This window comes from Canis lupus, chromosome 10 (genome assembly GCF_048164855.1).
Source record: "Canis lupus baileyi chromosome 10, mCanLup2.hap1, whole genome shotgun sequence".
In the NCBI taxonomy this organism is placed as follows: domain Eukaryota; kingdom Metazoa; phylum Chordata; class Mammalia; order Carnivora; family Canidae; genus Canis; species Canis lupus.
Genome location: NC_132847.1, coordinates 9,495,137 through 9,518,966, shown reverse-complemented (window position 1 = coordinate 9,518,966; position 23,830 = coordinate 9,495,137). Strand labels below are relative to the sequence as shown.

The 23,830-nt window shown below is 43.2% G+C and overlaps 1 protein-coding gene across 3 annotated transcripts in view; it reads right to left on the bottom strand.

Moving 5' to 3' along the window:
- TNFAIP8 (TNF alpha induced protein 8) overlaps positions 1 to 23,830 on the bottom strand; it is a 113,201-nt gene that overhangs the window by 65,179 nt on the left and 24,192 nt on the right. The window lies entirely within an intron of this gene.

The following is a 23,830-nucleotide window of genomic DNA, read 5'->3' as shown; positions in this document are numbered from 1 at the left end:
GTGATCACTGCGGATTCCTCTCAGTGCAGATGGTCGTCACTCATTCACCAAGTCCCACTGCTTTCCCCCTGTGCTTCTGCTGTTCTCATTTTCATCTGGAACTTGTGAAACCCTTTGCTTTAGAAGTGGCACAAGCTGCCTTCTTGAAAAGACAACTTTCCAGGGAAGGCCAGTAAGCAGTTCTCCTGGCCCTTCCTCCATTAGAGGACAGAGAGCTTTGTCATCATGCAATTTTACCCCTGTGGTTATTTTTAAACCTAAGATGAGGAAAAAAAAAACAACACATAACTTTCAGAAACTTCTCCACTTAGAGAGTAATCAGACACTATAGCATGTACTGAGTAAAGTTTCTCAGATTTTTCCCTTCAGTAAAAACACATAATCAGATTTGACCGCTTGCAGGGAAAGCGCACTGTGTCACCCAGTGACATTTGTACTCAGAGTGCCGTGCTCATGCAGCCAACGCAGAGCCACCTGTCCTCCACCCCATCCTCCTCAGTCTCCAGACTGAACAAATTTACCCAATGGCAAGCTGATCCCAAACGAGTTCCTTCCACAAGTGACTGGGAGCAGACACTGCCGGCGAACTGCCTCGCATCCCCTGGGTGGTGGTGGTGGGGGGTGCTGGAGACCCACTTGCCCGTCTCGCTGGGCAGCCCAATGAGAAGGGGACTGTGAGAGCCTGATTGCTGGCCCCCTCCTCTACCGTCCCATCACCCGAAGCCCCTCAGGGCAAGGGAGGGCACATGAGCTGTTGTGATCTACGAAGTGCTCACTGATCCAGCGGAGGAGGGGACCCTAAATAAAACCACATGCCAGCTCCCACTCCCGTCTCCCTGTGCTGCGTGGAAGCTGGCGTGTGGCAAGCTTGCACATGCAGCACAGGTAGCCTCCGCCGGACCGGTTTCCTCATCTGCGCTCCGCTGTCCCCTCACGGGCCACACAGAGTTCCTCCATTCATTGGACAGCGTCACCCCGTATCCACCCGGTCCCGAGGGCAGGTCAGCTACTGCCCGGGCGCTGCGAGCACAGTGCAAGGGACACACACGAGGCTGCCCAGCTAGGAAATTAACATTCGCGGCGGAAAGAGACAGCAACCAACAAGACGCATAAATAATTAAAGGACAGATGGTGAGAGGTGCCAGACTGGAAACGGACAGGAAGGGAGCGGGGCCGGAGTGCACTCTGGCGGAGGTGGCACGGGAGGAGTGTGCCAAGAGCCAGAGGGGGAACGGCAGGCCCGGCGGCGCGGCGGGAGGAGCAGGTGCTCCTGCCCAACCCAGGACAAGCTGAGCACGCTGTAGGGAATGGAGCAGAAAGGGGGCTGGTGGGGCTGCGTGTTGGAGGCACAGGCAAGGGTGTGAGAAGCAGATGGGAGTCAGGCAAAGGCCACAACAGATAGTGCCATATGGGACGTGGTGAGAGGTTTATATTATATGGTGGGGATGTAAAACGGGACAACCGTCTGGAAGGCAGAGTGGCAGTGAAGAGCAAAACCCAAAAACTCCACATGTCCTTTGAACCACTTCCAGGAACACGTCCAATGAAGCAGGGACAAGTGTGAGCAGCTGTAGTACAAGGGAGTTGTGTGGTGTTTGAATAACACCGGAGACTGAAGCAGCCCCAGTATCCGAATAGGGGACTGGCTAAGTGAATTACAGCACGTCCCTATAATACAGTCTCTGAAAATGATCGTGTCAAGTAATTAATAACATGAGAACTCTTCAGAAAGTCTCCAAAGCAATATATAAAAGAAATTTTATTAAGTACCATATAATTTTTGTAGAGAAAAACTAGAGGTGTATGGGAAAAGCCTAGAGTGATACAAACCTTTTTTTTTTCCCCTGGGTGGTGAAATTAAGGAGTACCATTCTCCCCCCTGTTTTCGGTTAAATAGTAGTTGATAAATACACTATACAAGCATGCTATATACTTTTGTAATACACAAAAAAAGGCTTTTAGAAACCTGTACGTAACAAGGAGACCTAGCAGGGTAGGTATCCTAGGAGATCACAAAAATAGAGGTGGCTGATCCAAAGATGGGCCAGGGGGATCTCCTGTCTTTTTAGGGAAACTTCAAAGCAAAACAGAAAAAAATCCTAAAAACTCCCTAGAACAGGGCAGGAAATGTGTCATTCCTTTTTTGCATCTCCCTCTGACTCAGCACTGACTGTTGGCCTTTCTAATCCTCGTCATGAAGAGGTTACAGATAGGAGTTTGATGAGGACGGCGATGGAGAAACCTCACCCAGGAGCTCCCAGCCCTGTGGGGGAAGTCTGAGACACTGGACCCGAATCTTCTAAAGGAAAAAACACTTCCCCGTTCTCCTTTAGATTCATGGCAGCAGGGGCGGAGCAAGTGTCCTGTATATTACGACAGGTTAAACATGATTAAGTTCTTGTCCGATCCTTTGAAATCAGATTGGTTGAAGATAAGACCCAAGCACACTGTTGTGTGCAAGCCTCCTTCCCAAACAGGTTTGAAAATTCAATAAACAGTTTAGACAAGTCCCAGCAAGTCTCAGGTATTCGGATCCTGGCTTACGCATGCCCAAGTTGAAACAATTGACTGCAGAGGCTCATGCTGCGACAACCAAGCTGCCTCCCTGCTCGCCACTGGGTCAGGAAGGTGGTTCCCTGCCTCTGCCTTGTTTGGCAGCCTCTGAAGCTCAGCACTCAAAGGCCATTCAAAGAGCACAGACTGCAAACAATTTGCTAGCAGATGCCCACATACTTCTCTTCCATTATTGTTATTTTTTTTTTTTTTTTTTAAATCCCCTGGAACCTACAGAGCTGAGGGAAGCCCACACATAGGACTATTCGACAAAACAGACATTTTTGACTCTGGAAATCTTTCAGTTTTTAAGGCAAGGTAAATCAGAACTGGACCACAATCTAGGGTTACTGCCTTCCCACATTTATTCAACAAATATTTGTGGAGGTCTTATTGTGCCCTGTGGTAGCCCTGAGGATTCATGATAAACGAGGGGCCAGAGCAGGTAGTTATGTGTGTGTCCTGGGGTGATGGGATGGGGGTATGGAAGGAGGGAGGCAGATACTTCCAAGAAATCCCAACAGGTACAGCCTGTTGAGAACAGGTTACTAAGGATCCTTCCTCTAATTGCTGTTTAAAAGTTAATACTTCAGGGCTGCCTGGGTGGCTCAGTTGGTTAAGTATCTGCTTTTGGCTCAGATCATGATCCCAGGGTCCTGGGATCGAGCCTGCATAGGGCTCCCTGCTCCAAGGCGAGTCTGTGCTCCTTCTCCCTTTGTCCCTCCCCCCACCTGTGCTCTCTCTCAAATAGATATTTAAAAAAAAAATAAGTAAAAAGGGACACCTAGGTGGCTCAGCGATTAAGCATCTGCCTTCAGCTCAGGGCGTGATCCTGGGGTCCCTGGATTGAGTCCTGTTTTTCCCTCTGCCTATGTCTCTGCCTCTCTCTCTCTGTGTCTCTCATGAATAAGTAAATAAAATCGTTAAAAAATAAGTAAAAGTTAAGATTTTATTAAAACTCCAATAAGGCATCTTAGGCAAGGAGTGACACAATCAGATGGGCGTTTTATGAAGAGCAATGATGGCACAGGAGCCAACAGAGTGGGAGTTGGGGGACATAGCATCTATCCTTGAAGCAACCTAGGTAAGAGGTGATGTGATGGTGGTAGCCTGGTCTTGGTTGGTGGCAGCAGACAGTGACAAGAAGTGTATAGGTTTCATAGCTATTAAAATTGGCAATATTGATCACAGTAGCAACAGAGGGGGCATAGGGACAAGGTAGAGGGAGATGCCTTGCAGGTTTCAGGATAGTCAACTGGATAATTCACTAGGAGGAAACTAGAAGAGAAGATAATTGAAATTGTCTGTGATTTATCCTGGTGCTGATGAACACTCTATAGTGGGACATGCACATCTAGAATGCTGACAAGAGATTGGGCCTGAAAAATAAATTTGGACGTCATTGCCATATAGGGAATCTGAAGTCCCAGGACCAGGTAGGATGACCAAGGAAGAGAGTAGAATCAGAACAGCAGAAAAGCCAAACCAAGCCCAACATTTAAAGGACCAAGAAGAGGGAGGGGAACTTCAAAGGAGATGGAAGAGAACAGAGAGAGAAGCAAGAAGAAAATCAGGAGAGTAGATCATCAAGGAAAATGGACAGGACTTGCTTTTAGATGAGCTGTGTAGCCCCAAGGGAAGGAGGAGGGAGATGCAAGAGGTGACCTAGGCTTTTAGCTTGAGAGCTGCGTCTCCAATGTGTTGATTGAGAAGGGCAAACCTAGGGGAGGAGCAGGTTTGGGGATAGGAGGGAGCCGGTGAAATCAAGGTACTTGTCCCCAGAGGAAGTGTAAAATAGACAACAGCATAATCGAGTGTGGCATTTGGGAAAGATATATCACATACATTAATTTGGGAATCATTAGCTGGTATTTGGTATTGATTCCATAGGATTCGATAAAATCACCTGGATTCTCAATCCTGGCCACACCTCAGTATAGTCAAGTAGCAAAAACAAACAAACGAAGCAACATTTTTAACAACTGATTTCCATGGTCTTCCCTGGGGATTCTGGATTAATTAAAGAGGACCTACTACCCCCACATTTTAGCAACCCAAAGCCAGGTGAAGAACCGCTGCCCCCAAGGATGGAGCTGGGGCACTTCAGCGTGTGGACAGCCTCCAAAGGAGAGGTTGCAGAGGTAGGTGGAAAGGTGTAAGCCAAGTCAAGAAGGCATTTTAAGAAGAGGGAGGGAAGGATGTTGCAGAATACCACTGAGGCTATGAGGATGGAGAAGTGGTTATGGGAATTATTAAAGAGGAGGTCTCTGGTGACTTTTTTTTTTAAGATTTTATTTATTTATTCATGAGAGACAGGGAGAGGCAGAGACGTAGGAGGAGAAGCAGGCTCCCCGAGGGGAACCTGATGTAGGACTCGATCCCAGGACCCTGGGATCACGACCTGAGCAAAGGCAGACACTCAACCACTGAGCCACCCAGGTGCCCATCTCTGGTGATCTTAATAGAAATGGTTTTGGAGAGTGGAGGGGTGACGAGGGGCACCAGGAAGGGGAGACTATGCTGAGATAACTCTTTTGGGGATTCCATCACAGCGGAGAGCAGAGAAGTAGGGCAGGACCTGGCAGGCTTCTTCAGGTTGAGGAATTTTGTTTTTCATTTGCCTCTCAAGGCAGTTGATAAAAAGGTATGTCCTCATGCTGGTAAGGATGTTCCCACATGGAGAAAGAAGCCAATGTTGGAGAAGAGGAGGTGTAATTGCTCACAGGACTCACAGATGCTGGAGAGAAAAACCCATTAAGCAGCCTGAGCACTTGATTCTGAAATTCCCCTTCAAACGCTTGTGTCTCCACTCTTTACTTTTCAGGGGGTGTAAGAAGTCCTAAAAAAAATCACAGAATGGCTACACTGGAAAGGAACTTAAAGATCATCTGGTCCTACATTCATTCCCAGGTCCGCTGTTCAAATCCCCATGTCCTGTCCCATTCATGGTCTTCCTGACAACTCCAATTGGAAGGGGATTCCCACACTTCTTCACTCCATCCACCCCTACCCTTCACCAACCCATGGTTCATGTACCCTTTGGACGCTCCCTGAAATGAGCTAGAGTCTGTTTTCCCATATTTCGATCCACCACCTTCAGGATACACAGAACATATCTGATTGCTCTTCTTTGTCTTTCAAATATTTTCCACTATGAACTCTTGTCCCATCCTTTTAATCCTTTATTCCCCAAACCAAATCAGTTCTTTTTACATGTTGGGACAAACAGGTCCCCATTCTAGGAAATATCTAGACAGGAGCTACCAATCCACCTATGTGGTCTTCAATATGTTAAAGGTCTAGACAAACATATTGAAATAAAAGTTATACCCATTTATACAAATAATGTACAACATCCCTCATTTCCAAGAAACAAAAACGTTTTCAGAATATTTGTACTTCCAAGATTTGGGCAGGATCTACTCAGTCCATAAACACTAATTTGTTGTTGTTTTTTTTTTTAATTTTTTTTTTAATTTATTTATGATAGTCACACAGAGAGAGAGAGAGAGAGGTAGAGACACAGGCAGAGGGAGAAGCAGGCTCCATGCACCGGGAGCCTGATGTGGGATTCGATCCTGGGTCTCCAGGATCACGCCCTGGGCCAAAGGCAGGCGCCAAACCGCTGCGCCACCCAGGGATCCCGATAAACACTAATTTGATTCTCATCTTCCCTGTCTGACCTCAATCCCAGAGGACAATCCCCCCCAACTCAGACAAACACCCCCCCCCAAAATACATATGCGCACTCATTCAACCCTCAGGTAAGAGAATATTTGACCAATTATTCTTAAGCACACCTGTTATTAAGCAAATCTTGTGTTGGTTCTCATGACAATTGAATTTGAGGAAAAAAATCTCTATACCATAAAAACGGATTAATTTCTTACATACTCCTACAACAAATCTTCAAAGGCAGAGTAAAAACTTGAATGTTTACATATGCAAAGAGAACTTTCAAAAATGCAATTATAAATTAAAAGCACAGCTACAAAAACCAGGTTTGGATTAGGAAGTCATTGCTAAAACTCAATGAAGAAACAGTATATGTTATTCTAACCTTTAAGTTTGGAATATTCATGCCAAATATCACATGAGCTATTACTCTTCTACTCTTAATTTAAAACATTCCAACCAGTAGGTGTAAAAGGAACACAGCACTCAAGAGTATTGGCTTTAGTGCCTCAAGTTACATTAAACTAGGCTAAGCAATTTTTATAGATATTATAGTAATTAAGGCAAAATGCACATAGTGGGGCTTGAAATATTTACTGAATGAATAAACTGCATTACATAGGAGTCACAGTTTATGTAATAGGAAAAAAAAAAAACAAGAGAAAGCTGAAAAACTCTCATAACCTCAGATTCATACACATGAATCGAATTCTATAACAAAAGGTTGATGTAGTTGACATAGAACATTCAAGGTACCCCTTGAAATCTCTTTAGAGGACCAAATTTAAAAAAAATGTCAATCAACTACCTGCATAAAAAGATTAATGAATTTAGAGCAATTTCAAGAGTCCTAACTATTCACTTTCATCAGTTTTTGGAAACACAGTTTTGAGTATTTGTAATATATGCATAGTTGGTATTAAAATTCACTGCCTCAACTAAACACTTTAAACTTCACAAGTGTATATGAACCCACAAACAATTTATTGATGGCACAGATCTTTTAGCGTGTCACACTCGGAAACCTGCATATGTCCAGAGTAAGACAGAGTTCAAGAGATTAATGATACAATATAATAAACAGAAGTTAAAGTTAACCTGTTATAAAAGTATTACAGAATGACTCAAAATCAAAAACTACACTGTGCTAAAACTAAAAATGCCTTTCCTAGCCTCTTCTTCTCTAATCGAAAGAAAAGAAAAAGCAAAAGAATTCTTAACAGCACATAAAATCAGATTTTTTTTCTTAAAGCCCGTGCATAACCATTTTCAAATGGTTTACTCCCTAACTTAAGAAAACTTCATATTAGAAAACAAGCAGCTCCCAAGCTTATTTTACATTTATTTATTTTGGCTAATTTCTATGGGTTTAATTTTCCTAACTTTGGTCTTCTTCCAAGTCATTCAAGAACAATCAACTTATGGAAGCACAGGAAGAGATTCTGCCCCAAAATTCAGAACAAGGAGGTGCACCAGCTATAAGTAGGGACCACGACTGCATCATTGAACCACCACGATGGCAGGCACCAGGCACAGGAGAGACTCAAGGGAGAGAGACACTTAAAAGCCATATTATCCCTTTCCTCATCTTGCTGGGAGGCCAAAAATGTAAACTTCTTTATGCTATGATTTCCTCACAATTGGCACATACATTGCCCTGGCAGAGCCTATATTTGAAGTCTGATTATTCTAGAGCATTGTCTCTCCACCTTAGTACTACTAACATTTTGAGGCCACAATTATTTGTCATGGTGGAGCTATCTGTCCTCTGCATTGTAAGATGTTAAGCAGCATCTACCCGCTAGATACCACTTAACACACCCTTCCCCTAGTTGTGACAACCAAAAATATCTCCAGATATTGCCAAATGTCCCCTGGGGTGGTGGGTGGAGCCAGGGAGGGGCAAACTGTTCTAGTTAAGAGCCATTGTTTTAAAGCACTGGTTCTTAGTTATACATTGGAAGCACATTTTTTTAGAAAATCAGAATTTTCTAAAATACTGATTTCAAGTCTCACCCTGAGAGATTCTGATTTAATTCATTTGAGCTAAGTCCTGGGCATCCGGAGTTTTGAAAGCCAGGAGATACTAATAGGCAGCCAAGTATGAGAATTTGTGCCCTAGAGTACATCGATGACACCAAGTAAGTCACTGACTCAATATAACGCAACACAAAAATGCCTTATATTCCCCCAAATTAGAATAGTCTTTATCTTGGTATGAGAGTCAACATGATGACAGTAAAAAGAAAAAAGCAGAGGAAACAGAAAAAAAGGTTGACTGTAGCTCTGAACACTGCAAACTTCTTTTCCCTTTTGATTGGACAGGAAGTAGAGCATAAAGATTTATCTGAATCCCTACACTGTCTCTCACAACACTCTACGGTGTGGGGGGTTTAGAAACCAAGCTTCACAGTAGGAAACACAGAACTATTTCTGCACAGGGTGGAAATGCCAGCTCTCCCATGAAGACAGCTTTGGAGCTGCCATCTCTTTAATGAGTGCCACTAAGCCAGGCTTGGAGAAATGCAGAGTTCGTTAAAAATAATACACAAACAATCTGTGGGCTGGGAAGAAACCCAGAGAACTCTCATGGGAGCTAACTCAAGCCCTTCCTGAGTGTGTGGATGGGGGGTGCTGTTCATCCTCACAGCAGATGACATGACCAGGGACCTACCTACCTGGAACTGACGGCAAAGCTGGACTCCTGTACAAAAGCTCCAAGGCCACAAACATAAAAATTCTTTCTTCAAAAAAAAAAAAAAAATTCTTTCTTCCTCAGTGTTACACCTCAACATCCTCTGCCAGCCTCCCCAGTCTGCTCAAAAACACTGGGCCTGGTTCCAACTTTTGTAAAGAATGGCATGCCACGGCCCCTAAGGGCACTGCTCCCCCAAGTGCCAGTCTGGCGATGTCAACCATGTGCCAGCCTACCAGTTGTGCTAACAGATTGACTGCTGTTTCTTTAATTAGGGGGAAAAAAAAAGTAGACACACACATGCAAACACATATGACAGGGATTCTTCTCCCAGTTCAGGAATAGTAATAATCAGCAAACGTTACTGAGGGCTTACTGTGCCTACAGTACTTTGCTAAGTGCCTCGCAGGCATTATCTCGCTGACTCCTGCCAGCGCTCTGCAGGAGATACTATCATTGTTCCTGTGCGATAGACAAGGTTCCTGAGGCTAAGGCAGTATAAGAAACTCACCCAAGGCAAAGCCAGGACCCATTTCTGTTGGACCCCAAAGCCCGTGCTCTTACCCACCGTACAACGCTGTCTCTCCTGGTTCTCCAAAAAGAACCCCAACCAGTGATGGAACTCTACCAACTGTGAATGTTTCAAGCTTTCAAAAACTTGGGTTAGTAATGCTAAGTTAGGAGGAAATTTTCCAAATATAGAGAAGACGCCAAAGTTTGTTCCAGATTCCATCCATGAGACCGGGAAGCACTGTGTGGGTCTCTGTCCGTGCCTTAAGTGAACTTGGAGTTCAGCTTTGAATCCTCACATTCACCATGCTTTCTCGATTCTTATTTCAAGTGTCCTCCCTATTTTTTTTCCTTGGACTCTCATTTCTTACTCTTGGATTGGCAAGTGCATCTGAGCTGGCTGACGTAACTGCAATCCACCTTACATACAGATGTCAAATCTGCTTCCAAGCTGTCCCTTTTCTGCTCAAAAGTCTACCAAGGCTCCCCCTTTCTGATGGTCCCAACTCTTCTGCACAGCAGTGAAGATCGAAAGCTCCTTTTGCTCAGATCCTACAGTAACCAGTCAGTATTCTCCTTACTATTTCTCACTATAAAACCACAAAACTCTAGGACTAGAGCAATTTCCAATTCTGTTGGAAACTGGAATCAATCAACTGGAATCAATCTGACCAATTTCGATTATCTCCCACCAATACACTGTTCACACCAATCTCTGTGTCCTGGCTCTGATGGTCCCATTCTCTATATGTGAATCAAGTACTACCTCCTTCACTTTGAATCCTTTCTTACATTCATTTATTCATTTAGCTGCACATGTGTGTGTGTGGATGTATATATGTATGTATGTATTTATACATATATATGTATAAAATCTAAGGCAGAACTACCTTACTGAGACAATCTGATCTTGGGACCTGGTGGGGCTCTCCTCCCCCTAAAAATTTATTAAGCAGTGCCAAGCATTGTTTTAGGTGCCAGAGATAGACCAGTGAGTACAAGAGGTCAAGTTTCCCGTACTCCCAGAGTCTTCCTTCTCCAGATTTCCACAGGACTTTGTATGGCCAAATCAACCATTCCCAGAGATGCCAGGCCCACACACATTAATGCACAGAGGACTTCAGTAAATGCTACAGGCTGTATTCAGCACCTTCTTAAAGAATCAACATGAGAAGTCCTGTAGAACAAAATCCCCCTTTACTTGACCTAGCATTTGTCAAGTAAAACCCTGCTTGTGTTCATGCAAGTTTGTAAGCCCCCAGAGGACATGGACTACTCTGTGAACACTTACTCCGTCCACAGCTATTACTGAATGGTTGCTAACAGACAGATCCTGTCCTATTTGCTGGAGATTCATGGGAAAACAGGACAGATAGAGGCTGTTCTTTTTTTTTTTTTTTTTTAAGACCTTATTTATTTATTTGAGTGAGAGAGAGCGTGTGAGCCTAAGCAGGAGGAAGGGCAGAGGGACAAGCAGACTCCCCGCTGACAAGTCATGGGGCTTAATGCCAGGACTCTGAGATCAGAACGTGGGCCAAAGTCAGACGCTTAACCAACTGAGCCACCCAGGTGCCCTGACACAGGCTGTTCTCAACCACTATGCTATAGAGTCTCTTGCCTCTATTATGTTGTGTGCTAATCGCATTTGAACAAATACTCTGTCTACTGTGTGGAAAACTAGTCTCTGTGTCTGATTTTAACCCTATATCTAGCATATAAATGTCTAGCATATAATAAGTGCTCAGATACTTGTTGGATAAATGAATCAATCCATGCCTTGCAATTTAGCACTAAGTTTACAAGGTAAGGTACATCCAGGAACATGTTTCATGTGCTTGAGCCTTGTCTTCAGGCAGAGTATAAACTTCTTAGCCACAAGGATCACACTCTGCTCATACATCAGAACTAAAACCACTCCATCTTAAGCTGCTTCTTAATATACAACCTCAGAATTTAAAAGAAGCATACATAGTCCGTCCTTCTTTCTGCCACAGCTGACTACTCCATCATGTGGCCATGCCACAAGTAAGTTGACCTTAGGTAAATTAGGTTTGGTTAAGTTTGATGATCGTTTAGGCCGTTTCCAATTTTTTTCTATTACGTGTAATGTTGCCGTGGCTAAGCTCAGAATGCATTTGAGCCTCATACATTCGTGCACGCGTCCAATTACTACAGAAGAATTAATTCCAAGGAGTGGCATCGCTGGGTCTTTTAAATCTTGCTACTACAGTATTGCCCGGCTGCTCCCCGGAAAGTTGCCAACTTGCAATGTTTTCAGTAGTGTTTGAGGTTGAGAATGCCTGCTTCGCACCATCCCTCCGACCCTGTTGGTCTGTCAGAGAAGTAAAAAAACGATACTCCAAAGCATACGGACCTGGTATTGCTCTGTAGTTACCTAACATTTCCCTCCTGATAAACATAATGCCTGGGTTCCCATTGAAAATGTTCTAGATAAGAGTTCCATTTAAACCAATCCTGAGTTGTAATTACAAGGTTATCAGCAATTGCTATTTTCAATAGCCCCTATCATGACGCTACATCAATTTTCCACAACAAAAGGAGCCCAGAAAAATAATGCCATAGAAAGGATGCGGAAAAAGAGAGAATCACAGATGGGAGGAGTGGTTCTTTAAGGACGGACATGGTGGAAACTGGATAAGAATCCCTTGTACTGTTAAGAAGCTAGTTCCATACCTTGTAATCTTCCCGGAGAAGCAGCAGAAGTAACCTTCTGCCCAGTGTGGGATGGACCACAGGGCTATGGATATTTTTATTCCTCTGCCTAATACCCAAACCCCCCAAACCAGAGTTTTGTTCTTCCTGAGTGAATACCTAGAAGATCCCTTCATCAACACTATGTACTAATTTTACTCCACATTTGCTAGTCATCTTAGTTTCCAATTCCATCCAGTGGATCAAAAAGGGGTCATTCATTAGGTTCTTAATATTCATTTTAACCTTTCAAAATTCATGTTGTCATTTCCCCCTTTTGTTCCCTTTAAAATGAATGCCAAACAAAGCTAGGAATGTTTAAGCATTTGGAGTATGTTTTTGTTCAACAGCTCTTCAGTGAATCTTTGAGAATAGAGAAGGAGAAGGAAGGGAAGCCTTGCTCAGAGCATTGTCATCAGCCTTCAAGACTAGATTTTGGCCATGACCAAGTCTAGTTCTCTCTCCTCTCTAAGATTTCTAAGATCTTCCTTTCCTCCACTGTGGAGAGTTTCCCTGTAAGCCTCCAGACTCCAGCCTTTCTCCATGGTGTCTCCCCTGCTGAAGCTACTGTCCTGGGCGGAGGTTCAACCTCTGAGAGTGAGTACAGGGCCTCCCCCCGTCCCAGCCCTCCCAAGATGACCCCACTCCTTTTCCAGCCTTCTTGCAGGGCCTACCAGAGAAAGTGCCTCCCAGGGGCATCCTGTGTGTGTGTTTGGTGTGTGTCGGTATGTGTGGGGTGGTCCAAAGAGTGATATTTATTGCCTAATATCTGCAAAAGCATGTGAGTCCTGAGAGATACAATTCACCTCAGTGCAGTACGTGGTAACTCTTGTTCTGAAATCCATCTTGGAGAAAACCTCTCCACACTAAAGCGAAGATGGACAGAGGAGGGGAAAGGGACAGCAAGCTGCTGAAAATCCCGATATATGCCAGGTGTTTTATTCAGGTTATCCCCAGTTAGGCCTCCCCAGAGTCCTGTGCGCCTGACTTTCTCTCTTTCCACTTTTTTTTTAATAGAGATTTTATTTATTTATTTACGAGAGACACAGAGAGAGAGGCAGAGACATAGGCAGAGGAGAAGCAGGCTCCCCTTGAGGAGCCTGATGAGGGACTCCATCCCAGGACCCTGGAGTCATGCCCTAAGGCGAAAGCAGACCCTCAACTGCTGAGCCACCCAGGCGCCCCTCATTAAACAACTCTTTAAGGGGAATCGCTTTTGGGGAATGTGCCAGAGTGAACCACGGCTCTCCTGGGCTACCAAGCATCACCCACCACCCTCAAGCTTGCTTCAGATTCTCAGAAGGGTCCATTACTCAAGAAAGTTGAAAACTAGTGAGGAGCACCTCTATTAAGACTTAGTTCCCAAAAAAAAAAAAAAAAAAGACTTAGTTCCCTTAAGATGTGAAGACTCATAAGTAGCGCTTTAAGCATCCTGCAAGACCATCTGCTCAGAGGTACGACGCAGCCACAGATGAAGTGGCCACTGGTCACGCTGGGCCAACGAAAATACTATTTGCCACTCAGGGGTGAGAAAGTAGATTTCGAATGTAAGCTGCAGAGGCTTTGACTACAGAGGAAGGAAACTGTGGTTTGAGACGAGGAGGAAGCTGCAGAAAAGGTCTTTGATCTCCGTATTTCACAAAAAGCAACTGAAAATGTAAATAACTGTCTCCTACAATACCAGTTGACCGTTAACAAGGAGCAGTTGAACCATTTTATCACACACGTGCACAACTGCTTTTGCTTTTTGACCAGGCATGGGATAGATAACTGGAGAGAAAACGAGTCACCTTTTGCGGGACACACAGAAGTCAGACACCCTAGCACAAGGGTCTGAAGAAAGACCATCATAGCCCGGACAGCTAAGAACATCTATTAGGTGCTGACTGTTTAAGAGCAGACCAAGGCCATCCTTGATGTCATGGAGGCTTTCTGGTGCCAAGAGGCAGGAGGGCACAGCCTGTGTGGTGCACTGCACACCAGCTGGCAAACTAAAAAGTCAAGGTGGAGGAAGAGTGGTAGAGAGAAAAATACAGATTTCAAACCTAATTAAACAGAAAGGGAGAAGTGGATGTGAGGGGCTGACTTGCCAATGCCAAGCCCCTGGGAGATAATGGAGGTGAGAGTTCGCAGGTACAAGGCTGCCAGGAAGTCAGCAGGACAGGAGCGGATGCTGTCATCTGCACCAAAGCTGTCATTCTGTGCCTCAAGTGTGCCTTTGAGCTCTGCAACCTGCACTTAATAGTATTATTTTTATATCTATTCTCAGTTGGGCAAGATACATGGACAAAATACCGCGTGTTGAGCCATAAAAAGTTTCCTTCTCTGTAAGTTAGGGGTGGGGGTTGGAATCCTCTTCTAAGTTCTCTAACTCCAAGTGACCTGGTATCACTAGTTGTCAAGGTGCTATTTATGCCTCAATTTTTCCTTGAAATAGGGCTGTTTAGTAAGTGAAGTCTTGCTATCACATTGTGTGCAAATTCTAAAGGAGGGTAGAAGCTGCTGAGAAAAGCAGGATGTCTGAAAAACTCGGGCTTGTTTCCAAGGCTGCTTCAAAGTGAAAAGAATAACTCTATTTCCATTGTTAGAGTAAGAATAATTCCCAAATAAGTCTTGAAGGGTACCCACATACCTTCACTTAACATACACATACACTTAACCAGAATACATTGTATTTTGTCAGTTCCAAAAGGCTGCTGATTGTAAGCTACACAATTTATTAGCAGGTGTTTTGGGGGAAGGACTATAATGTGACCCATATACATCCATTTTACAATGCATCCCCAGTTGAGAACTGCTTTAAAAATGAAAAATGTGCACTTCAGAACCAAAAGACTATGGTCTCAGTGGATAAAAATAGGTGCTTATTAACTTGATGTGTTTACCCAACTTTCCAGAAATTCTCTCTACAAAGGACCCCAACAGAAGCTATTCATCTGTGTGTTTGGTTCCTTTCTTTTCTTTTCTTTTTTAAAAGATTTTATTTATTTATTCATGAGAGACACAGAGAGAAGGGCAGAGACACAGGCAGAGGGAGAAGCAGGCTCCCTGTGGGGAGCCTGAGGCAGGACTCGTTCCCAGGACCCCGGGATCATGCCCTGAGCAGACACTCAACCGTTGAGCTACCAGGTGCCCCTAGTTCCTTTCTAACCCTGAAAACATAAGGAGCTGGCCAAAGAGTCTTATAAAAGTCACACCAAAAAAAAAAAAAAAATGTATTGCACCAAAAAAATGTATTGTGCGCACACCTTTCGATCCAGCAACTCCACTTCCAGAAAGTCACCTTATAAATATAACTTATTTATAACTCACCTTATAAATATACAGTGACATACAAACAAGGACATTTACTGCAGGATTATGTGGAATATGGAAACCTGTAAATATCATGAATGTTCAATAATAAGGAAATTCTTAAACGAATCATGATACATTCATAAATTTGTAATACAGAATATGTACCTGAAAACAGACTTGGAATATGAAATACCATGAAGTAAAAAAAGAAAGAGTCTCAGAAGAGTAACTGCCTATATTTTATCAACTGTAAAATCTACATTTCTGCACATCTCAACATCTGTGAAACTGGAGTGTATTATACAATAAATGAAACCTTAGAACTCATGAAATACATGGTATGATCCCACATGTATATACATATATGCATAGAAATTTTAGGGAAAGCTACTTGTAAGTTTAAAGTAAGGGTAGGAAAAGATGTTTTATTTATTTTACCTTATATTCCTTAAGGTTTATGGTGTTTCATTACACACATATTATTTCCAAATAAAAATGCAACAAACCAAGTATTAAGTAGTTTCAGGCTTCTAAAAGGCAGTTGCTTGGACAATCATTGACAGGCCATCCCTTTTGGGAAAACCACACCCATGAGACTTCTTATTTTATAAAAAAAGAAAAGCAAGGACCAAAGAAAAAGGACCTTCGCTATGGGATTCTGAGAACCTAATAGAATTTGGCTTCTCCTCTGTTTCCTGATCACTCAGTAAGTCTTGCCAAATGCTATAGCCTGGTGTCTGTGCTGGGGGTGGAGAGGGTTGGAAATTCAGAGGAAGCCCTGTTCTCTGGGAGGATGGCTCAGCAAAGCAGAGCAGCATTCTACTCTGAGGGAGAAATGGGGAGTGGAAGACTGTTTGGCCAAGTCCAAGCACACCCAGTAGAGGATGGCAGCCAGAAGGAAGGGGCCCAGGACCCAAGCACAGGTAGTCTGGATACCAGAAGAACCCACGGAAGGTGAAGACTTTAGGCCACTGTTTCCAACTTTGTGATCCTCCATCTTTAGCATCACAAAGGGAGGCCAATGGGGGTAGGGAGGCCTCAATCCCAGGACCCTCAGGTCATGACCTGAGCTGAAGGCTGATGCTTAACCCACTGAGCCACTCAGATGCCCCAAAATATCAGTTCCTTTTTAAGAGGAGGTACCCCCTAACATGAATATCAAAAAAGTGCTTTAACTATCCTATATTTTCTCAGACCTCCCATTATTTTCTGCAGATCAGCTTATTAAGATTCTGCTCATAGGATGAGCCTGTAACTGAGAGCTCAGCATACTAGAACTTACACTTCAAATGGCTCCTCCTCTGTGTTTCAGCAGAAGTCTAAAGATTTAAGCTCACCACCCTCCCTCTAATAATGTGGTATCATTTTTCTCCTTCCATCATGATAGAAGGCACAGTGGATTGGCTTCCTTGCAAATGATTTAATTCTATGTCCTCCTTCAAAGATAATTTTCCCCTTACCATTCCTCAGGGCTTGCCTGTTCTGACAAATGAATCACTTAAGTCAAATAATATTAAACAGAGATGTATTGATTTGCTTCCTGATGCAACCAAAAGAGAAGCCTGTGCTGCCATATTTGAACAGAAGATGATGTAAAATAATTTCTAAAAAAAATACTGTCAGTTTATTGAAAAGAAATTATTCCCTGAAAACAAAACCACGCAAAACCAGGGGTAGTTATGCTATTTTCATCTGATAGAAGCCAGTTCATGTAATCGTGGTCCTTGATTTCACGACATTCCCAATGAGACATTAACTAACAGTGATGCCTACACATCGCATTCGGTATGGATTCTGAAGGCTTTAAGGACTTTGCCATGAGTTGCAGCAGGGAAAGGGTTCAGGTTTCCCTGTGGGTCATGGAGGGCCAGAAACTTCCAGAAGGTCATCACTACCTTCTGCTGCAGTCAACATCATACACTTCGCCCCTTTTCCCCCAAGCCCTTCTGTCTTGACAATTCGATCTTGTTTAAATAAGACAATGAAGATTTTTCTTACTGATCAAGGTAAGATTGGTAGGCCTCACACCAAAACCTGACAATCACCTGGGAGGAGACAGTCAAGTTAAATATATTTTTTTGGTGTCTGTCTGGTATATCCCTTGTTTCGCACCATCCAGGCTCTGTAAGGTCACAGTGCAACATCGCACTCACTCACTCATTGGTCCCTGTAAACATGGCATGCCCATTGGGCCCCCTAATGAGGGATCCAGCCTCTGCAAACATAGGCAATGGGTGTGGTGGTTCACGTTGTGGAGTCAGGGTGCCTGGGGGCAAATCCTACTTGTACCACCAGGCAGCAGCAATACTTTGGTTAAGCTGTATAGCACCCCATGATGCGGTGTACTCATCTTTAAGATGGAGAAAATACCAGTTTCTAATGTAAAGTGTTCCCATGGGGATTAAATGAGTTAATACAAATAAAACCCTTAGAAAAGCACCTAGTGTTTAATAACTGCTCAATAAATGCTAACTATAGACAGTTCCCAACTTAGGATGGTTGTGCTATTTTTCAACTTTACGATGGTGCTGAAGTGATACGCAGGCAGTACAAACCATACTTCAAATTTTGAATTTTGATCTTTTCCCAGGCTAGCCTCATGTGTATGACACCCTCTCAAGATACTAGATGGTAGCAGGGAGCCCCAGTTCCCAGGCAGCCACAGGGTCGCCAGGGTAAACAACGGATAGACTCACTACCATTCCATTTTTCACTTTCAGTACAGTAATTGATAAATGACATGGGATATTCAACACTTAATGGATAAAAGAGGCTTTGTGCTAGATGACATCACCCAACTGTGGACTAATGTAAGTTTAAGTATTCTGAGCACGTTTAAGTTAGGTTAGATGAAACTATGGCATTTGGTAGCTTAGGTGGATTAAATGCACTTTTAACAATATTTTCAAGTTACGATGGATTCACTGGAATATAACCCAGTGAGGTAGGTCAAGAATCATCTGTATTATGATTGTGAGTGGGGAAGACAGGCCAAGAATCCCACAATTACAGCATGGTAGTAAATGTTGTGATAGAGGCCCTGGGGGAATCTGGAAGAGCAGCATCTAATTTATTTGGGGGAATCAGGGATTTATAGGGGAGGGGGGCACACTTGGAAGCATCTCAAAGCATGAGTCCAGAGGAATCGGCCAAATGAAGGTCAGGCAATCAAAGCAGAAGAAACAGTATGTGTAAAAGTTTAGACTCATTTAACCGTAAGAAATAGTTGAGAGTGCCTGAAGCACAGAGTGCCTTTGGAAGAGGGAAAGGAAATGAGGCTGGAAAGTTGGACTAGCACCAGATCATCAGACCGTTATTATGTTAGGTGAAGGAGTTTGAACTTGATCCTGAAAACACTTTAGAGAACTTCAAGCTGGGGAAGGGCAGAATGGGATTTGTCTCTTGGAAAAATCCTCGAGCCCTTGGGAGGAAGTCCCAGGGAGGGCAGTGTCTATTTATAGAGAAGAAAAAAGTTGAGAAAATCTCCATTCAAACTGATTGAAATGGGGACGGCTGGGTGGCTCAGCGGTTAAGCGTTTTCCTTCAGCTCAGGGTGTGATCCTGGAATGCCAGGATCGAGTCCCACATCGGGCTCCCTGCACGGGGCCTGCTTCTCCCTCTGCCTATGTCTCTGCCTCTCCCTGTGTGTCTCTCATGAATAAATAAATAAAATTAAAACAACAACAACAACACCAAACTGATCGAAATGTTGACACTTACCTGGTAAATTGAGTGAGGTGAAATATTTCACCCCCTTACAATACAGGGGGGCGGTGCACAGGGGCAGAAACTATTGCACAAGGTGCCAGAAACTAAATGTGGCTGTTTTGTATGTACTTCTTACTATCAGGTTCACTTAAACAATGCGACTGGTAAGAACTTGTGGAAAGGATGACCATCTCATGAACGCATGTGCCACTTTTGGGGGAGGCTGGGCATTTCTCCCCAGTCAAATCCTGTTGCTGCCCATGATAACTTTCTTTCCTCAGCACATGCCATGTGAAACTGCTACTTAAACTCAACTTGTTTTTCCTTTCTGTCTTGTCTGAAGCAAGCACTCAATCCTTCCGCTTTCTACACCGTTATCTATTGCTTTGGATTTACTTCACCCACTTGTACCCACAAGATGGTGGGAGATAAACTATTGTCTCCAATCTTTTGAGGGATCAGGGATTCAAGTCAAGATGTACATTTGCATTTATCCACAAGAGGCGCAGGTATATCTACTTGGGCCCAGCCCAGAGCACACAGGTTTGCTCACACTGTACTCCTCAGGGAGGAGCAGAGGCAGAGAGAGGGAGGTGAAGTGTTTTTTGCATAACATGCTACCAGTAGCAAAACATTAACTGGGACCCAATCTGCAGGCTTCTAAACTCTGGAACATTTTCTACCAGACAGCACACACTTTAAACAAAACATGACGCTCATTAAAGTGAGCATATTCTTCATGACCTCACTGGCACGGGTAATAGAAAACCAAGAAGTTATCTCTAACCAAATTGGAATGTTTATTCTGGCTGCAGAGCTGTTCCCCTAAAGGAATCTTCCAGGAAACCAGATTCTGGTTCCCCAATTTCCTAGTTTGTGGTTTTTGCTCTGTAGGACTCTATGGTGCAGGAGTCTTTCTTAGAGAAGAGAAGCAGAAGAGACAAGTGAGTCTTTTCAAGCAGAGTTCTAACACATGATAAAACCAAATGAATGAAGACAGAAATTATAGTTTCTAACGACTCAAAGTACAACTATCTACAATGTCAGCTTTCCACCCCGTAGTGGGAAATCCCAATTAGGAGCTATCTCTCAACATCAATGCAAAATTAGGGCAGGGAGAAAGTCCAGGAATATTCTCATTTTCTTCTTTTCTCCTTGGCGTATGACAGGAGACTTGTTTGGCTTTGCTGTCCTGGGTTTTCATTTTTGTAGGTGAACCGTCTTAGATCATACATTTGTGCTAATTAAGAATGGAAATGAATGCATGGATCCAGCTAGCCCCGATGAAAAAATGACATTCAGATGAGGAACACCGTCCAGTGAGCTCATAAAATTCCAGTAGGGGCACCTGGGTGGTTCAGTAGGTTAAGCATCAGACTCTTGATTTCAGTTCAGGTCATGATCTCAGGGTCCTGAAATCAAACCCAAGTTGGCTCCATCCTCAGTGGGGTCTGCTTAAGATTCTCTCTTTCCTTCTCCTTCTGTGCCCATACTCCCTTTAAATAATAATAATAATAATAATAATAATAATAATAGGAAAATTTTGTGGAGCAACTGCAGAACACTAGATGCTGTCCACCTGATATAGGTGAATAATTTGACAGCTCTGCAGACCCTTTTCTCAAGAGAAATCCAACTCATTTTCAGACCATCCTTTTACTTATTTATTTGAGAGAAATGTGTATGTTTATTTTGAACTTTTACCCAGGGACTAACAGGAAATATAGTGGAAGCAGAGAAGGAAAAAAAAAAAAAAACTATTCAGGGTTCTCTAGATTATCTTCTCTAACAAAAGGATATGCATATTTCTGGATTATCTCAGGAATATAAGCCTTTTGAGGCTGTCACCCCTGAAAGTTTGGAGATCTCCAGTGTACAATGTATCAGTAAACAGTTGCAGGGAAGCTATAGCTCAGAACCAGGACATGTCCATGTCCATGACCTGGACATATAGGTGGCTTGAAGATCAAGTTCAATGCACTGGCCGGTCTGACCCCAACAAGGTCACCACATTTGGCTCTCTGATTTCAAATATCTAGAGAGTGAATAATCAACCCTTCCTTTCTCTTATTCGCTAAGATGAGGACTGAAACAGCTAATCAGGGTTTGACAGGATCTTAGAAATTACATAATCTAAGTATTGTCCTCTTTCCTGAGAACAAACTGGAAAATTCCTAGGAACATCTATCTCTCTCCAGCTCCAGGATTCCATTTTCTTACACCTTCCCCAACATAAAACAGTTAGATGTGACACTGAACTGGAGAAACAGTGTAGTGGGAAAATCCTTGGTATCCCGGATAATACTTGGCCTATAATTTGCCCTAAGAAATAGGATGACATTACGAATATGTGCCTTACTACTTCCAGACCAGTTCCAATTCTTTCTCATATAAACATGATTTGTAAAGATCTTCAAAAATCTTAAATGAGAGTTCCATGAACAAATTTGCTCTGTGCACATTTCCTGAGGGCTTCTTCTGTGCCAGACATGGGACTGGGCAAGGAGACATAAAGATGGCACTGCATGGTCTCCAGCTTGAAGGAACCAGGGCACTTAACTGACAAAATCACAAATAACTGAGGTGTGTAGACAGTGTCACAAAAATCCAGAGAAGGAAGCAGCTGGTCCTGCTGAGGGAGGATCACAGAAGTCTTCCCAAGGAGACAATATTTTACTGGGGCTTTGAAGGTTAAATAGGAGTTGGTCCAGTAGAGAAGGGGACCAGGAAGCTATAGTCAGTAGGAACTAACCAATCCACAGAGAACTGTGGAGTATTCCAGATGGTATGAGCATAGGGTCCTCAGCGGGGAACAGTGGGAGGGAAGATACAAAGAGAGGGTCAAGCAAGACATGAGGGGCTCTGAACACCAAACAAGGGAGTTCAGACTTTAATTTGTGGACAAAGTGGGGCCACTGATGTTTTTTGTACTTGGAAGTAAAACAAATGGGTAGCAAGTCAAAGAGTGGACTGGAAGCTGGAGGACTGGTTAGATGACTTACAATAAGTTTGCCAATCAATGAGTATCAGAATTCAGAATTCCAAATTCCAAATGACTGCCTCCAACACCTTGGAATCAAAGCTTGGGACTCACGTGTGATGCTTTTATCACGAGACAGCCCAAGACCCATCTTGGAGACGGCCGCTGCCTCAAGCAAGCACCTGCACCTGTGATTTCTCTTTCTAGAAAACGCTGCCTCCTCTTTCTCATTTATTGGAGCTGATCTGGAAGTATCAAAGGGAGGAGATCACCTACATTGGTCCAAATTCTCTGGAAGAAAGGTCTTTGACAGAAATGAGGCTCCCATGCAGCCAGGAAAGTGAAACTGATACGGGCATAGGCTGCAGCCTCAGAGGCAGGCCCAGCATTAACATTCACCAGCTGCTTAATCTCAGGCAAGTTATTCAGCCTCTCTATGACTCAACATTCCTCATTGTAAAATGGGCACAAACTCCTACCTCCTTCAGGATGTTAATATGAGGTTCGAAATCAGATCCTCATGTAAATAAACAGTGATCAAAGAAAATAACTATCACTCACTTCTGACAATACATTGCATCTGAAATGGAATGTTGTGGGGGCACGGGATGGCTCAGCTGGTTAAGCATCTGCCTTTGGCTTAGGTCATGATCCTAGGGTCCTGGGATCAAGTCCCGTGTCCAGCTGCCTGCTCTGTGGGGAGTCAGCTTCTCCCTCTCTCTCCACCCTTTCTCTGCTCAGGCTCTCTCTCATTCTCTTTCCCTCTCAAATAAATACATAGTATATTTTTAAAATATGAAATGGAATGGAATGGAATTCTAGCTTCTATGATTCAGGCATAGAAAAATCCAGCTATCAGAACTTTTACAAATGATATGGTTTTTAGAAGGTCTACTTCTCTAAGATTGAGAGTTCTTCTGAACTAAATCTTACTTTAATTTTATCCTTTCTAAAATGTATCATACTTACTTGAACAGAATATGCCTATGAAAATTTAACCATCTTCCCAATGATGCAATCACCATGATTTTCTCAAGTGCCTGCTAAGGTATTGGGAAAAGCTAACACATTGAAAGTGACTTGATGTTCTGTGGCTTTGGTGTCAGTGGTGGCTAAATTATATGCCAAGACTGCCCAGAACATTCCCCACTGTAAAATGTAAAACATTTGCTGTGTTATCTGACTGCTACACAATCACAGGTTTAAGATTGGCTTTTTTCTTTATGCTTAGACTTTTAAATCTCTTCTATTATCTGAAATTTCAAACATATGCAAAAGGAGAAAGAAGAGTGTAAGAAGCCCTCATCACCCCTTCCTTACCTGCCTTGTACAATAATCAACATACTACTTCTCTACTTCCTGCCCCTTCTTGGTTACCTTTTCCTTTTACAGCTTTATTGGGGTATAATTTACAACCATATAGTAGAAACTTATACAATTAAAATTGTACAATGCCGTGATTCTGGTAAATTTAGAAAGTTGTACAACCATCACCACGAGACAGTTTTAGAACATTTCATCATCCCAAAAGTGCCTCTTTGCAGTTAATCTCCATTCTCATCTCAGCTTCAGGCAACCAGTAATCTACTCCTTGTCTTGATACATTTGCCTTTTCTGGACATTGCTTTAATTAAAGGGAACCATACAATACGTAATCTTGTATCTGGTTTTCTTCCACTTAGCAGAGTGTTTTTGAGGGT